Source organism: Aulonocara sp. 'chitande type north' Nkhata Bay, linkage group LG11, assembly GCF_057382095.1.
Source record: "Aulonocara sp. 'chitande type north' Nkhata Bay isolate Kocher_YH1m ecotype deep benthic linkage group LG11, A_spYH_male_GT1.1, whole genome shotgun sequence".
Taxonomy (NCBI): domain Eukaryota; kingdom Metazoa; phylum Chordata; class Actinopteri; order Cichliformes; family Cichlidae; genus Aulonocara; species Aulonocara sp. 'chitande type north' Nkhata Bay.
The window spans coordinates 6,904,822-6,923,327 of NC_141354.1; the positions used below are offsets into that span (position 1 = coordinate 6,904,822).

General features: G+C 40.4%; 1 protein-coding gene and 1 long non-coding RNA gene across 2 annotated transcripts in view; one reads left to right on the top strand and one right to left on the bottom strand.

Moving 5' to 3' along the window:
• The window catches only part of cndp1 (carnosine dipeptidase 1), a 41,636-nt gene extending 40,987 nt beyond the window's left edge, over positions 1 to 649 (top strand). Inside the window, exon 13 of the mRNA XM_086310315.1 lies at positions 418 to 649. The gene's annotated coding sequence lies outside the window, so the exon portion shown is untranslated. The remainder of the gene's footprint in view (positions 1 to 417) is intronic.
• The window catches only part of LOC147318397 (uncharacterized), a 26,120-nt gene extending 8,021 nt beyond the window's left edge, over positions 1 to 18,099 (bottom strand). The window contains exons 1-2 of the long non-coding RNA XR_015131451.1: positions 17,722 to 18,099; positions 6,249 to 6,312 (exon numbers count right to left, since the gene is read on the bottom strand). This is a non-coding gene — a long non-coding RNA (uncharacterized LOC147318397). The remainder of the gene's footprint in view (positions 1 to 6,248; positions 6,313 to 17,721) is intronic.
• Between the last annotated feature and the right edge of the window lie 407 nt (positions 18,100 to 18,506).

Genomic DNA, 18,506 nt, shown 5'->3' on the forward strand with positions numbered 1-18,506 from the left:
ACTCCAGTCTTATCACAGGCGGAGCAGCTGGCTGCCGAGCAGGACAGGTGACGGAGACAGATACTGACAGCAGCCCGACCTGCCAATCTAACGTCTTTCCAGATTCCCAGAGCGAGGAGGGAAACGTGGAGGTGAACTCCACTGCTGCTTGAAAGGAGCTGCACAGTTAAAGTTGCAGTCTTCTCATGAGTCACAGAAAAATGTAGCTGATCTACAGATTGAGCTGCATTTACAGCTTAGGAAATGCAAAATGTGACTTCCTGACATGCGTCATCTAATAGGATCGAGGAATTTGGAACAATCCCCGGGCTGAGTGACTGGTACCGCATGTTCAAAATGTAGTGACAGAGCCTGATCTCAGAGGAAATTCCTTTTGATACTCACCAAAAATATGTTTTTGTCACTATGATGTTGTAGAGTTTGACACCAGAGGGCTGTTTCCACATCTTCATCTGCTGAAGAAGGGAACATTCCTCTGTGCTCACCTCAACTCCGAGCTTGACACGTGGATCTGCAAGCAGGATTTTGTGACATCGCAGCTAATTTTACAACATTCATGCTCCAGAATTTGGGGAAGGTAATTCAGCTTTTATTCACAAATGTATCTGCAGGGACTCTTGGGGAAAAAAAACCCCAGGCATTAAGCAAAACTTTATATTGTTTTTTAGCCTCTCCCAGTGGATGTGTCTGTTTCCTGGCGGTTCATTTTCAGCATCCTTATCTAGTCTTTTCTGTTCATTTAAACTATGTTTCAGTGCTGCAGATCATCAGCACAAAGGAGCTCTTAACATTGATGTGGGAAACACCTGGAAAGAGCATTAATGTAAATGCTCTGAAAAACACGAACTGAACTTTTTGATATTTGTTTTTCCTCGAGTCAGAATCAGTTTTCAAGGTCAGAAAGGTTTCATTACTTTATGTTTAACTAATTAGAAAAAAGTGACCATTTAAAACCATAAAGAATTAAACTCTGAATGTTGCACTTAAGGCATCACAAAGACTACACAAAGCATAAACACACACTCTTGATAATTCCATCAAAACTGCCACTCACACGACAAACGTGACAACCTAATGCGGTGACTGGAATTAGAAGAGGTGAATCCCCATAGAGGGGTAACTTGTGTTTGCATCCACCTGTCAGCTTTGTTTAAAACAGTCAGTTAAACATAAGAAAGCTGTTTTATGGAGCAGAATTAGCTATACATGCTAAAATTTAAGCAGCTGTTTGGTTTTAATACTTACCTAACCCTTCATTTTCTCTCCAAAGTAAATGTGGCAGTATCGCCAGGTCATATCAGGACAGTGGCAGAGCTTCAGGAAGATTCATTAACACCTATCAACAGCAAACTGTCTCTTTCTGTGCTCGTAGATCTGGTCTAAACTTGAACTGCAAATGCAAATGAAACATAGGAATGAAATTTCCTATGTTTTCCCATCCCCCAGTAGTTTTCTTTGACTTTGCATAAAAATCTGGACTTTCTTGTCAAAGAAGGCAACTTTTAGTGCTTAATTAGTTCATAAAATCTTGCAATGTGTGCCAGCCCTGAAGCAGGGTCCCCACGGCAGACCAACAACAGTCTGCTCATTAGAGAAAGCCATTGGTCTGTGTCTGTTGCTCTGCATGGGCTGCTATCAAAGTCTCTGTGGTTTAGAGGATGCTACAGGAACACACATGCTCAAATGTAGGTACATGTGCACAGCACTCTGAAAACTCTGAGATTTTTTTCTTTGTGCCTACAAATCCCAAGAAAAGAACCAAAACCAACTAACAAATATGTCTTTTTCCATTTTGTGCCAGAGAGCTCACAAAAACATGTCAAATCTTTAGTTTTTAAATTTGTACACCACATTATATTTATATTAATGCCTTTTAATGAATGAATGAATGTCTTTATTCGAGCAACCAAATAATAAAGTTATTGTAATGTACAATTACACACACACACACAAAAAAAAAAAACAAGTTTAGCTCGAAAAGGAGTGGGATGAAGACAAGCTTTTTAACTCCCACCCCTGCAATCTTATCTGAGTTTTAAATTTTGTAGTTGCGCAGTACATTTACCATCTCTAAAAAAATTAATTTAACTGATGTGGATATCATACTGATTGTTCTGTCAGTTCAAGTGTAATTTACAGAGCTACACTGGAGGAGGACACTATTTTGGTTTAAGTTAGGAAAATAGCTCAGCAACAGGGCTGTTTCTATGCAGCATAGCACAAAGAGATTAAGATAATGCAAAAGACCTGGAATATTTTACTATTTTAACACTGGAAACAAAATAAAAATGGAATTATACTGGATAATAAGATGTGAAATATATATGCTTCAACAGAATTAATTATATAAGATGAAATGCAAACAGTTCCAAATTCTGCAAATTATAAGCATACTGTGGACTTAAATAAATATAGTGTTCTAAAATGTTTACATATATATTTATTATTATTATTTAGGGCGATCGCGGCTCAAGAGTTGGCAGTTCGCCTTGTAATCAGAAGGTTGCCGGTTCAAGCCCTGGATTGGACACTCTAGGTCGTTGTGTCCTTGGGCAAGACACTTCACCTGCTATCTACTGGTGATGGCCAGAGAGGAATTATAAAGTGGAATTGTAAAGCGCTTTGAGGGTCTCATAAAGCGCTATATGAATGCAATCCATTATTATTTAAACCAACTGTTAACTGTATATTTCTGTACATTTAAGTATTATTATTCATATTGCCACATTCATTGACCTTGTTTATAGGTAATTTCATTGTTTAATCACATTAAATTGTTCCTAATTTAATGTTTAAAAGCAATTGAAAAAGGCAAAATTCCATGTAAAGTTAGGGCAACAAACTGTATTGTCATTACTGAAAATAACCGTATTTTCATGCAAGTTATTTTCTGTTATTTTATGGTATTATTTTGGCGCCTGAGCTGTTACTGTTTTTTTAGGATTTTTTTTTACGGTGTAGCTGACTGTAAACGGCAGTATTAGCTTTATTTAACTGGAAAAATCTGGTATGTTGTTATCTTTTCTTGAGCTTTGCTGCTTTAATGTTTTGACATGTCACCTATATTAGTGCCTTTTTGGTAGGATCAGCAACCTTTAATCTAAACCCTGCTGCATCCTGTTTAATGAAATTAATTTTAAAGCATCTTATGGGTGTGGAAATGGAACCGGACTTTGTATTTATATACTGCTCTAGTCTTAGCGTCCACTTAAAAGTCTGTAGGCTGTACAGAACTTTACTGCACATCCTGATTTAGAATCACCAGTTAGCCTAATGTGGATGTCTTTGGGATGTGGGAGGAAGCTGGACTACCTGAGGGACTCCCACCTTTTGCCTTAAGAGGACAGCGCTAACCAGTGTTTACTGTCACTCTCATCCCTCTCCCTGCTGTTTTTCTTTTCCTTTTTAGGAACCGTGTGTCAGCACTCTGACAGAGAACACCAACTATACCGCCATCTGTGCCTGCAAGTAAGAGGCACAATGCAACAAAGTGGTGTGTCACGGTGTCGCAAGGAGAGGCCATGGAGCCACTGATAATTTCATGATGGGGGAGCTATTGTGTTGAAGCTGCAGAGAGGGGGAGAAAAGAGAGAGGGACTCTGGGCTGGACACTTCGCAGGCGTGGCACCACAGCAGCAGCAGCAGAGGCTCTGAAGCAGCTGGCATCCACAATTAGAAAGACGGGAACAGAAAGAGACAGGAAGGAAGCTATGAGACAGAGGTGAAGAAAGGGAGGGTGAGGGAAGGTTAGGAGGGATAGAAAGGAATGGAAGACAAGCACTCTTGTCACACACACATGTGAGAAATGTTCACATCTGGTTCTCTCCTCTCTGTGTACAGAGCACCAAATTGAGTTGTCATCTGCAAGAGCCTGTGGTAGCGAATCACAGATTAAATTGTTGCTTTCCCTAATTAGCTCCAGTGTGAACTCTAAGGCCCAGCATCCCAGAATGTGTGTCACTTTTATAATCCTTCCCGCAGAGCAATTTAAAATGGGAGGTAACTACCTTTAGGCTGCACCGTGGCTGGAGTCATTTCCAGGCCACATTAAATGATAAGATCTGTAATAAGGCTGAAATATAGCTTAGCTGATTGAGCCAGGTGAAGGAGACAGCTTTTGTCATATTAATCCTAATGTGAAAATGATGGAAGAAAAATGAAGTCAGGGATGAAAATGATTAATCGTGCAAGGAGCTGGATGTGCCAGTTGTGTAACAAAAAAGAGAAAGGAAAAGAAAAAAAATACATTCAAGCATTTAAGCAATTATGTAATTTGTTCCATGCTTCGAAGAGTGCAAATGCAAATTGAATACAGTGACTCACAGCCACGAAGCAGGTGCAGACGAGCAGAGGCAGGATTATCTGATTGAATCCAACCCAGAACTCAAAACTAATTAAAACATTCTCAGACACAAGAGCATTATCTCCTGGTCTTTATGAGCAAGTTTGTTGTGTGTTTAGTGTCGATTTTTCAAGCAAAGGAAGAACTTTCAGGGATAAGAGTGAAAGTGTGGGATTATTCGGAGGAGAGAAAAGGTTGCTATGGCGTTCCTCAAGAGCTGTGCAGACAGTTTGCTTTATCCCTCTAGTTAACTGAGTAGGATGTCTGCCAAACTCCCCAGGGATCTGTGTGTGTGAGAGAGAAAGAAAACAGAGCTAGAGGAAGGAGAGTAGTTCCAGTGGGGCATGATTTGCTGAATGGACTGACAGGCAGACTTTATGAAAGTGGTCTGTCACAGCGGACACACAGCTACGCCAGAGGAGCGCTTGACGTGAAGCTCAGCCGGCTGGCAGAAACCATTTTCGTAGTATACATGTTAGAACTGACCAACACTGCATTATGTAGCTCACACTGTGTAAAGAACCAGAGCCTATTCATCATATTTTGTCACTGTAGACATCAGTGTGTGTTGACAGAAGAGAATTTAACTGGATTTATGTCTGCCAGCAGGTACAAGTAATAAACTACTCCACCACAAGTGAAAGTAGCAGAATATATCAAAATTCTAAAAAGTAAAAGACGTCAGCGTGCAGTAAGGCAGTTGATGTCTGGTTTAATGCTTTTGGAGCAAGGCAAAACCGACTTGCTCCAAAAACACTGGAGCAAGTAGATTATAATATGTGTGCCTGTGAATCATTACAAATAGAACATGCGATAAAAAGTTGTTTTAATGTGAGAAAATATTATTTAAAAAATAAAAATAATAAAAATACAAGGTTATTATTTATCTTTATTCTTTAAAGATGCTTTGCTGGACATAAATTAGTCAGCACTTAGTATGGCCATCATACACCCCAACCACCTCCTACTGACTGTGATGAACTTTATGAATATGTTGCTTCATTCATTCATGAAAAAAATTCTCCAAAAACCCATTTAGTTAGTAATTACATTTCTTATCACAGAGTAATTGAAAAACAGTTTATCCATATATGAAAATAAATGAGCACCCACTCATTTTTATAGACATGTTAGGAAATAATGGTCCTTTGTTACTGTGTCACTATGTCTTTTTTGTATATATATAAAACACAATTTATAAGACCTTAGCATAAAAATAAGAGACTCTAATTAAAATAACTGCCTTTGTATCATCGTCTTTGGAAAAATATGGATAATTCCGAATGTTAGAGTCGCCTTTAAAATAGCTGCCTTGATGCATTTCAGCTGAATCATGGAAGTTTCCAGGACGAGGAGTCGTCCTGCTGCCACCTCACACTATCAGCCACAGTGGCCTCCTAATCAGCAGTGGAACCAGCCCGACTGAACAAACAGGCAGTTTTATACAGAGGAGGCATGCAGAGTGTGACCTTGACCTGACTGCCAACCAGAGTAACCAGTGGAAACCACAAAAAAGCAAATGCTTTTCATTGATTTATGGAGCTATACTTGTTAAATGTAATTTATTTTATTCAATTAAAATACAATATATATATATATATATATATATATATATATATATATATATATAAAAATAAAATATAATAAAAATATTATTATTCAATTTGGACCCATGATTAGGTGCAATTAAATTCCGACATGGGTGGAACAGCATTGTTTTTTTCTTTTCTCACACAGAGTTTGGTTACAAGGTGTCACTGCAACTATTACATCTGAAAAGGAGAAACTTGAAGTATAAATTTATTGCAATCAACTGAGTGCAATCAAAGCCAAATGAAAGTGACCTTCATGTTCACACGGCTGAAGCAAACAGGCAGTAAACAGACTCATTTGCAGTAATTCCTACCTCTCAGCTGATTTCAGGTAGTGTGGAAAAGCTTCTGCTCTCCAAATAAAGGCTGACGGCCGGCCTGTGGGAGGAAAGCAAATGTCAGAGTAATTAATTTGTTTTCCTTTAAGAATAATAATAGAGGGCCAGTGGTGTGTGTTAAACAGGCTGGACTGGGACTCCTCACACATATAGAATCTTTGTATTAATTAACTGTAATAAATCACATAAGCATGGTCAGCGACTGCACACAGGCATATGATGCATGTGCTTTGCATCTGTGTGTACATATACATGCACCTCCCTGTTGACCATGTCTGTCCCAAGCAGCGCTGCGGCGCTGAGGTCCGTTTTGTGTTGATAGCAGTCTCGTTAATCATGCACACGCACAGCCTGCAGCTCCATACCTATGATTATCAGCATCAATTGGCTCAGAGAAAAAGCAACTGCCGTCTTTGGACCAATGGAGGCAGAGGTTGTTGGGGTGTAACAGAGTGGATGGTTATTGATTTAAGTGTGAGAGGAGACTAAATGGAATCTGAATATTTTTCCTCAGAGATGAGACAGTTATTGGTGGTGCTGGGTGTGTCAGCAAGACACAGTCCCCAAAAGGATGGATTCAGTTTTGCACTCAGGATATAATAACTTCATATTAATTAAGAGTCTATAATAATTAAACAGCTTGATCACAAAATTCCCTGCAAATATGTTTTTGTACTCTTATTCAATTCTGTTGATTTTATTGTATGCATTAGATTCTAAACCAGTCTTGCAAAAGCGGTAAAACATCACTTTGATTACACTGAAAAGTTCCAAAATAATACACCTCATCTGGTTGTTTTTTTTGTTTGAATTAATTATTATTATAATTTTTAATATAACAAAAGTTGTGCTGTCATAGCAGATTACAAAGGGCTAAAATATATTTACCACAACATGGAATTAAAGATGGTAAAAAATATCATCAATTCAATTCAATTCAACCTTATTTATACAGCGCAAAATCACAACAGCAGTCGCCTCAAGGTGCTTAATAATGTAAGGTAGACCCTACAATAAAAAATATTGTGTAAAAAATTTGAATTTTTCCACGATTTCTTCATAACAGGTATCTGAAAGGTGATTACCTGCTTCTGTGACAGGGTGCAGCTGCAGACTGTCATGATATCAAATTTCCACAGCATGATTATTGCATTCAAAATGACTCACAATAATGATTTCCTTAAAATGGCAGTAGAAAATGTAATTACTATATATACACTTATACTGTGTAAAACTCATCTTTAATATGTGTTTGTCAATTTTTTGGCAAATGAATTTACTCAGAACTGTACGGAGGTGGAAAAAGACAATAACTGTGCAAAAGCTATAGAATAATTACATAACTATTTACAATTTTATCAAGTATTAATATTTCATTTTTAACAACAAACTAATCTGAAAATGTTGCTTGGAAGGAAGAAGCGTCTAAATAGAATTTTAAATTTTAAGCTTCACATTATGAAGTGAAAAGACTGTATGGTGGATAATCTTTACATTATGGAGCTACTAAAATATAAATTCTTATGTTAAATGATAAATACGATTCACTTTTTCATGCTTACATCATGTCATGTTGTACTGGATGCCACTGATGCAGGGATTTATTTCTTTTTTATCTTTATTGTGTTTTATGCATATTCTGTTTATGTCATTCAAAATCCTATGCAACAGAGTTATTCATTCAGGGTGAATAATAATAATGAACTATAACAATAACAATAAATAACAAAAGTCATTAATGTAGTTTATCGTTGTTTGTAAGCACATTAAAAAGTGACTGTTTGCTATTATTCTTGTGTATGTTTGGAAATAGGCTGCAATCACAAAAATCGATTACCAGCATTAACAAAATGGATATATTGGATATATTATGCAAATAACATTCATATACATAATCACCTATTAGGCTTCCATACATTGCGCTTTAATTAATTCGGCTTACAAATGCATGAATGAGGCCCATTTTGCTCGTTGTCAGCTCAAAGGCATATGCAGATCATCTGACTGATCACACAAACTGATATTAGTATTTGTAAAAAAAAAAAAAAAAAAGAAGAAGAAGAAGAAGAAGAAGAAGAAGAACCAAGAAGCTGTTTAAACCATTTATAATTATCAACAACTCTTAAATCCATGGTTAGGTTAATGCATCCATGTGGATAATGTTGCTTTTATCTGACTTTGCTAACAGTGTTGTTTGTATTTTAGGCAAACCGAGCCTTTAATTCCTTTAAAGCCTGAACTGTATCAGTCAGTGAAATATAATGAGGCGTCATATGGCGCACTCAGGGGTGCGTTATGTTCACATGTATCTCTGTTACCATCGGAGTGAATGCTGTACTTTGTGCTACAATAGTCCCTCACCTCCTCTACAAAAAAACCAGGATATGGAATCAGGGCAGCCTAAAAAAGAGATGGGAATAGAAAAGATGAGCACAGAGGCTCCAGGGTCTGGTCAAAATTACCTCGGTCTGCTCCTCAAATGAAAGCAAATGTGTCCTCAAAGCCCCGCTAAAAGCGTCAGACGGAGGCTGCTGGAGACGCACTCACACAAGGCAAAAACATTTTGAGCACTGATTAACAAACTCGGGACTCACGTATGTCCGTGTATGAGAAAAGGGTCACTTTTGCTCTTTCCTGGAGGTGATTCGAACTGTGTGAGAATCTGAAGGTTTCGACACAAACCACAGCATCTGAAGAGAAATGACGTGCAAGGACGTTCACATCTTTTAAAGCCTCCCCTCCGAGTGGCCTATCAAAGCTCTCTGATTTCAAGTTTCTGTTGGGATCAAGAGGCTTTTGAGACAGCTGCACACGCTGAGGAAGGAAGCGGCACCTGGTTCACCCATCCTCGCTCTCACACCTCCTGCCTACACACCGGGCTCCTAGGAATGGCCCAAAACCAGCAAACCAAAAAAAGAGAGACTCAGTAAGACCACACAAGCATAAATCCTCTTTTTCTCACAAGCCTGCACACACACACACACACACACACACACACACACACACACACACACACACACACACACACACTCACGTATCCTGTGATAAAACCCACTGGCAAACTCTGTCACTCAATTAATGTCTCGTTTTATCTGGTTTTAACATACCTGCCATCCTCAGCTGGAATTAAAGCCTCACCTCTTTCTCCCCCCTCTCTCCCCTCCCCTTCATGCACACACTTTCTCTCTCTCTTTAACTCTCTCTAAGTAGCTGCACACAGTGTGCAGGATTAAGCACTGTGGTAATAACTTCCATATTGAAAAAAAAATGCAGGGTTGGGCTTCCTCACGTTCACAAAGACTTCTTAGAAACAGAAATGCCTTACACTTTGTATATACCCACAGACTTCGTGTCCTCTGTGGGTTTTATTCTGGTTTTATTGTGGAGAAACTCCAGCTGCGTTTTATGTTTCAAGTTTGGTTTTTTGGTTTTTTTTTTAAAGGATTCCAAGGGGGGCTGATGCCGTGAACTATCTTGTACAGTGTTTTCCCACAGTGTTTTGCAGTTCAAATGGCGGATTGGAAAGTGCTGACATTCTGGTGGCAGATACTGCTCTCTTGCCCGCCAGCGCCATAAATCCCCTGTTGCGAGGAGTGTGGTGTGAAATCCATTTAGCACAGATTCCTGCAGAAAGCTTGTCATCTCATTGAAAAGATCCCCCCTGAAATATGGAAAGAAGCCTTAACTACAAAACAGAAAAAAAGTAGGATGTTCTTTTACTGCCACAAAATCAGCCCCACCACAACCCTCGAGACCGAACCTTTGTTTCTTCTTCAGTGTAATACACAAAAAGAAAAGCTGGTAGTAAACAAAGATGGCTGCCGCGTCTCTGTCATGGTGGCGTTAATCTTTCATAAAGTCTGTATGCAGTATGCAGCCGCCCCCTTGTGCGCGGCACAGTAGCACTAACAGGTGTAAGTAAAGCTTTAACATTTCATTTACTACAGCACTTCTGCTCCCGTGCCCCGACAATGCAACAACCTATGGCTGATTTCATCAGACATGCACGCTGGTGCAACAATCACTTTCATGCCGGGTTATCACTGAATGCCCCTCCATCGTTCAGGCACCATATGGAGGCAAAATGCTGCTCTTACTCACGATCAATATGCATCAAACCTTTAAAAAAAATCCTTCCCACAACAGACACTCTGGCTTCAGTTCTGAATACAAAACTGGAAGACGAAAAAAAAAACATTGATCGCTGAGAACTGTACAGTCAGTGTAATGATTCATGTAGGGTTTCTGCGAGGATGCCAGTGACAGTCGACTCGCATCACCTCAGGACAGGAATGGTCTCAGAGCGAGCTGATGTGCTCTGTAGAGTCAATAGCTCCTCTTTTGTCTGAGGGGAGACAAAGGTCTCTTGCAGCTTCTCTTGGAAGCAGCTTCATTATTAGTGCATTTTATAATGTCAGAGAAGAAGAGTGCAGACGTTTGGAAAGAGAAATGCAACCAGAAGCATTGTTTGATTATAGAGGCAACCTCCAGCATCAGCACGTTGTTTAGTTTGAGCCAATCAGAAGTGGTCCTGATGAGAGTGTCTGACTCTGTGTGTGTGGAGGGGTGTACTCTCCATTGCTATTTCAGGTCTGAATGTCTTTGTGTGCAGCTATATGTCAAACAAAGGGCCGCTATGCCTGCCCCCCACCCCCACCCCGCCAGCCAGTGGGGGTGGGGGGCAGAGATGTAGTATGTGGGTGTGTGTGCATGTGTGTGAGATTTTGGAGTGGAGGGGGGTGTGCTGTCTGCGGGGAGCAACCAGGCGTGTGAAATTACTCCACACTGCCTGTCTCTTTCCTCTTCCTCCTGACGCCTTTGTGCTCTGTTTCTTTTCTTTCCACTGTCCTTTTCCTTCATCTCATTCACGCTCGCCTCATCTCCACGACCCCTCTACCTTTCACCCTCTACTCCCTTCTAATTCTCCCACCTCCCGCCATGCTTCCTCTTCCTGTCTGTGCCTCAGATGTCATTCCACTACACAGCCAGGAGCTAATATTAGCCCGCAACAAATGATTATGGAAAGTTTACCGCCCATTACAGCTCCTTTGATGGGAGACAGTCTTTGATATGGAAATGCCACCACTGCCACCATGTACGATGCACACATATGCACTGCATTTGTGTGCTTCTGTGTGTGTGTGTGTGTGTGTGTATGTATGTGTGTCAGACAGAGCGAGACAAGCGTGGGAAGACAATGAAAAATGGAAGGTGTATCCTCGGGGAACCCTGTCGTAAACCGTTTGGAGAAATTGGGACTGAGGGTAAACTGTCTCAGAGGGTTTGTCGCAGCCCACAGCTAATATACGCACACATGAAACTGACACATGACAAATGGTAGGTGTGGATGATGGAGTTACTGTGAGCCAATAATCTCTTTAATATGTTCAATCCCGCTTAGACACACTAAGTACCTAAGTGCTCAAAGTGGAGAGGCAGGCAACGTGAACAAAGAAAGATGAGCATACAGTTAAGACATGTTAGGGTGATAGATAGGAGTCAAATATCTTCCAGGTGTATAGAGAGAATATGAAAATTAATTTCAAAACATTCTTAAAGTCCGTAGACTGAAGGAGTCCACCAAGATAAAGAAAAATGGCTTACCTTTCAGTTCCACAGCCACATGTGAGAGTCCATCACCCTCACACACACACATGCACACACACAGTCATCATGCATGTGCTCCCACGCGCTCATACACACTGTGTGCAGGGAGGGAGAGACGAGAACCCATCATTGTTCTCATAACCCCTCCCACACGGCTGCGTAGCTCTGTCTGGATGGATACATGTAGGAGTAGCACTCTCCCACACACACACACACACACACACACACACACACACACACACACACACACACACACACACACACACACACACTTTCTCACAGTGTCTAGTAAAAAAGAAACACGCAGCATCAACAATCTATCTTCTTGTACCCTCTCTTTACTCTAGGAATTCCAACACACACACACACACTTTCTCCACTCTATATGCTTACAGCACACAAAGACTCCCACTCACACACCATGTGATCATGTGATGCGTGTGATGCACTATGCTTGTGAGAGCATGTGGTATATTTCCACAGTTACTTTGTCTACATTGCGCACATTTCCTTTTTGCAGCCTGCTGTGATACAGCAATGTAGGATGTGTGTTTTCCTCGCACGTACACACTGTGTAACATGTGACTACATAAGCGCGTATTTGTGTGTTATCCACTAAAGGCATTATGGGTGAGGATAAACAAACACACACCCTTACAAGCCCTTGTTTGGCGAGGCCACTTGGGCGAGGAAACTGCTCTCATGTCCGTTCTATTAGTCCTGAGGGGCAGTAAAGCTACCTGTACTTACCCCCACTGCATTATTGATGGATGTAATGGTGCCATTACAAGGATAGTTACAAGGATAGGAAGCTGCTGATGTTTTAACACAGGGCTAATGAGGAAGCGTTAAGGAATTAAAGTCCACTGGGCCAACTTTGGCATTTTAAAGGGAGAGGAGCAGGAAGCAGAGTGGAGTGTTTTCACAGAGAATGAGGGTTACTAAAAGAATGGTGGTCCAAGCGCTAACACAGCTCAGCTATTTTCTAGGCCTTTATAAAAAAGATAGACAGCTAATTAATGTTCTAAGATATGGCAGTTTGGTGTGATAGTACTGGTCTGAGCCGAGCCACTGTGGTTTATATCCTGCTGACCGAGGCGTTTGAGTCCAGCCAAGTCGTCAACTTAGCCGTCTGTATTTTTTGAATGTGCAGACATGGGGTGTTATAGACGTAAATCTTAAAAACAGCAGACGGCTACCTTTTAGCAAAGTGGTTGTGTGTGACAAAAAGCCGAGCTGGCTTCCTGTTCTGATCTGCATACCGGCTGCATTTGTAGCAGGCAGCACTGCTGTGGAAACAAGACAGGTTGTGAGGGTCAGGATTTTATCCAAGCAACATTTACAATCTGTCTTACTAATTAGAAAAACACACACACACATGCAAGAAAAGACACTCTGCTCTCCCATGAACACACCATACTGTGTTGATCCAGCACCAAAGTGCATTATGTTTTTTTTTTTCATGGCTTTTATTTAAAATAAATCAGAACACACCTGCTGAAGTTTGTAAATTGTATTTTTGCTTTGGCTTGATTTCTTTTTTTTAATTATAAGATGAAATTAATTTACTTCCTAAGCCTTTGTACTTTCCTCAGCAGCTTTGTTAAACAAGTTTTCAAATGAAGTGTAATTAAATAAAATAAAAGGGTGCAAATGAAGTCACATTTGTAATTATTAACTCTGCAGTGAAAGTGAAATTTAGACAATTTTGCAACATGTCTGCAAGTACAGATGTGTTGAAACACCCATTTAAAAAAAACTCTAATTGGATTTGTGGGTAAGTGTCTTTGTTATCGACTCTGTGTTGGAGAACAAAGGATTTCAGCAACGTGCACGAATACACGTGCATTCTCAAGTAAGCGTTGTCTGATGTGCCTTCTACTCTGTTAACTGTACAGAACTTACACCTACCTGTTGGTAATTTTCACTACTTTTTCTTGCAGGTATTTTCTGCAAATAATGGAAACATTAAGAATGAATGAACATTTTTACTATTTTAAAAAGGCTTACATTTCATAACCATATTTTCTGTATATTTTAGCGTTACTTACTATTTCTTTTTAGGTCAAGCTTGTTATATACATTTGAAATAACAAATACGTATTAGTAGGAATTGGGTTTATGGTAAAGAAACAAAAACAAAACAAAACTATGGACAAGGATGTGAATGGGAATGAAGTGGAGTAGAGGAGTTGCCATTTTCACAAAGTTCACTTAGTGCAGCTTATATATGATAATTATTGCTCGCTCTACTACAGATACAAATGTTAGTTTGTTCTCAAGGAAACTTGACCCATGTGTACCATTGTCCGTTTTTTATAACCAAGATAGATTTGAAAAATCTATATAATTGTAATTGTCCTTCTACTAACTAGTAGGTACTCTTTCACTTAACATACATATATTACCTTTTTGTTAAAGATCACATGCAGGTGAAATCCAGTGAGCAGTGAGATTTCATCAGTATATCATATATATATATATATATATATATATATATATATATATATATATATATATATATATATATATATATATATATATATATATATATATATATATATCATAATGTGTTTTCACCTGTAGAGAGCAGTGCAGAAGCACTTGTCTACTGTCTGGGATTTAATGTGAACACAATGAGATCTGACTTTGGAGCCATGAAGAGTTAAAGTTTGTCACACAGACATTTCACCTGCAGGCGTTTATATGTAATGTGTAAAAATGTTTTAAATGAATAGTATTTATTAACATCAGAAAACTTTACTGTATTTACTGTTAAATGTCAGGAACTTCTTTGATAGACTGAAAAACATTATAAATATATTACAGCCTTTAATTGCAACCATAATCAAGCAGCGCTTTAAAATAATGTATGAGTATGTGAGAGCTTCTTTGATGGTCTGCATTTTCTCAGCTTCAATGTGATCCCGGTGGAAGATATGACTCTTTATAGTACACTGTGTTCTATTACACATGCCCTTCCACCACTCCATGTCATTCTCTGAAAATGCTTTTAATAAAACTAACAAAGCTAAAGGAAAAGAAAAAGGATGCAGACAAATTTCGACAGGATTAAACACATCGGAGTGGCACAAAGGCGTTCAGTCAGTGCATGCCACACCCAAGGTCCCTCACTCAAGCACAGTATATGGATACCCACTCCTTTTCCTTCAGAGGCCATCTCACTGACACACACAAACACACACACACACACAGCAGCAGGGTCAGTGGCCAGTCTCAGTGAAATACAAGTTTCCCCGTGTATGATGACACCGCTGTATTCTCTGAGATGGCCTGGCCACCGAGGCTGCCGCCTCACAGCCTCTTGACAAGAGAGCACAAGGATGACCAAACAGTCAGCGAGACAAGCAGACTGAATTTCAGAATCAGAATCAGAATCAGAAAGGGTTTTATTGCCAAATGTTGAGCAGGTTTACAACATTAGGAAATTGCTGCGGTGCTTCAGTGCAAACATACTGTCATAAAAATATAAAAATAAGAATAAGAATTAAAAGTGCTAAGTGGATAGATATATACATGAATTAGTGCAGATCGGATCAAATAAAACATACAAAACTAATCAGATTTTTTTAAATATAAATGCTTAGTATGGATTAATTTTTTATTGGATTTTATAATAGAAATGCAACGTTTTTAAACCAGCTTGGAGCTCCGCTCTGGTTCCAAACACCTGTCACGACAAAGCAGGGAAACAATAGGAATTAATGAGAAATATTCAAACGTTTTCCAATAAGTGTTTGTGTGATTCACAGAAGAGTGGAGGGGTTTTGCAGTACACCGCTGCATACAGCAACTGCTCCGTGTATTTCAGATATTCAAATTATCTCTCGCTTGTGCTCGCTGGCATGTGAGAGCACAGAGGCTTCATGGCATAAAAGCTGGCCAAATATACAAACTCATAAGCTATCAGTATCAATGCTTTGGGCAATTATTAACACATAAAAGAAGCTTTTAGATACATGGGGGGATGGGGGTGTAAACTGATCGTACTATGATAGAGTATGAAAAAGAAAACAGGATAAGAGAAAAAATATGTTTTTGCGCGTGTGATATCAGCTTAGATAAACGGAACCTGTGGGGGAGGATGAGGCAGGGTGGGCTGGTGCCACATGTACAGTACCTGCCCTATCTTGGCATAGTAATGAGCTACCCAGCTCTGTGTACTCCTCTCTGTGCCATTCAATGCAAATAAGGAGATCCCAAGCCCACGAACACGATCATTTAAACATCTTTGAGATATTTTACTTCACCAGAATTGACACTCAGCTCAGTTTAACACTTAGACCCCCGGAGAGCAGTCATTTTGATGAAAAGACCTTGCGGGGTTTTTAAAAAAAACTTTTTTGTTTAAAACAGCTTTCTGAATGCATCTCTGCATGTGCAGCTCTGAGCATGTGCAAGGCTGAATTTATCTGTGGATTAATGAATGAAGCACACGGTGTCAGAGCTGCATTGATACTCTGTCAATATCAACACAAGCTGCAAGCTTGTTTCCAGAGCTTAGACAAAAAACCACTGACCCCGCCTTGTCTCTCCAGTCCTGCCATGTTAACACCTGTTTCTTTTACTCTTGGTGAATAAATAATAAACATTAAGTATTAAGACTTTCAGAGATACTAAACCAAGTAGCAATGTGAATGCTTACATTGTGAATAATGAAAAAAGAAAACTGCTCCAGGTAGAAAACAATCATAATGATCTCACTAGACCAGGTGAGCCTCGTCCACAGGGTCCCCACCCACTCAACTTCATCATAAGCACATGCACAGTCTCCATGACAACCACTTACCATGACGCCTCCCCCCCCCATCCCCTTTCACCATGACGACCTCTGCCACCCAGCTGTCCTCCCGAGGCCTGTAACTGAGCTAATATGGCTGCTGCTGCGGAGCGCCCAGCGACACTGAGAGCACCAGCCCTCTCCTCCTCCTTTCCTGTAATTCCTCCACCCCAGGGGGTTAAAGCAACTCAATCCAAGGAGTCATTCAGACAATAAAACCCACTCTACCCTTCAGTTCCACTGGGTTTAGTGACCCATTGCCTGCTAGCATAGGAATCAATTTGATGTCCAGTGCTGCTAACTATCAGCCTAACAACTCCTTAGAACTGGCAAGCCTCTCTCACATGAAAAACTCTACCCATGATTACTCTCCCATCCAGAAAAATTTCTAAATGGCTTCTGTAACCTGGTTTGGGTCTTGCTTATTTTGAAACTGAGCTCAAATGACAGGTTGATTGTGTGCTACAGGAATGTGTAAGTGCACTACAACTACAATCCAAACACACACACACACAGCTTTTTAAAGCATCTCTTTGTGTCGGGGGGTTGCATAATGATTCCATGACAGCCTGTCAGACATCATATGAAATTGATTCCATGCAGCCAAAGCTCCCCTCACTCTCTCTACACCATTGTCCCCTGATGACTCCGCTCTTGATCAATCCTATTATGTGATAACATGCTACAGTATCCTAACAAAGACAAAGAAAAGTAGGTTAGAAGCAGGTTAGAAGCTTTATCGCTAAACGCGCGATAAAGCTTCTAACCTGCAGGGTTGGCCACATCAGAAGAATGTTCCTACCGACTGGAAAACCGTTTAACCTGACTGGAACAGCATTTAAGACTTTGTTGAAAGATTGTCAAGTGTCCACTAGGTATGAAATGTAGCCTTTAGGCCTTTCCGAAAGGGGAGCATATCCATACACTGAGATGCTGTAGTGTGTAAACGCCTGAGTGAAAGTGTGTGTGTGTGTGTGTGCGTGCGTGTAGAGCGGTGGATATCGAATGCATGCATGTGCAGCAGAGTAGTGTGTGACTTACCCCTGGCTGTCCCTGAGGGCTGAACATGCTCTGACAATGCTGACGCTTCTCAGCGTCCCACTCCTCCGACAGCTTTCATCTACAGTATGTTCGCTATCACTCAAAACTCCCTCCTCTGCTTCCTGAACACTCTTTTTTGTTTCTATAGTGTTTATCTTCCCGTGCTATATCTTCATACTTCCTGCCTCTTTTTCTACTACGTTCCTCTTCTTTCTTCTCATCTTTCTCTTACTCTCTTACTTTCCATTTGGAAACTCTTTATTCACTTTCTCACTCACTTTCTTCTTTACTCATCTCCTTCTTTTTTCCTCCCGCTCTTCTTCTCCTCCTCTCTGTCGCCCTCATCAGTGCTCCAGGAGCTTGGTATCGCTTGTCTCTCGGCTGGCACAGAGAACAGGCAGACACATGGGAGGGCTGTTTTGTAATCCAGCAGGTCATACCACCCTGGCACAGGAAAGGGGGGGGGGGGGGGGGGGCTGATGGGATGCACAGAGGGAGGGGAGGGGTGAGGGAGGACTTAGAAGGCCTATACTACTACCTTCCAACCTATACCTTTTCTGCATCCCTCCGTCTGCGAGCTGATGGTCTCTCCCTTTTTTTTCCCATCGACGCCGAGGTCTCGCCTCACTACATCCTCTCTGCGAGTTTGAGGTTTTAAGAAGGAGATGAAGGAAGGAAAGAAGGAAGGAAAGAAGGATGAGGGAGAATGGGAGTAGAAGGAAGTGTGGGAATGAAAGGAGGGATGAAAAGGAAGAGGAAAAGATACTGATGAATAGAGGAAAGGA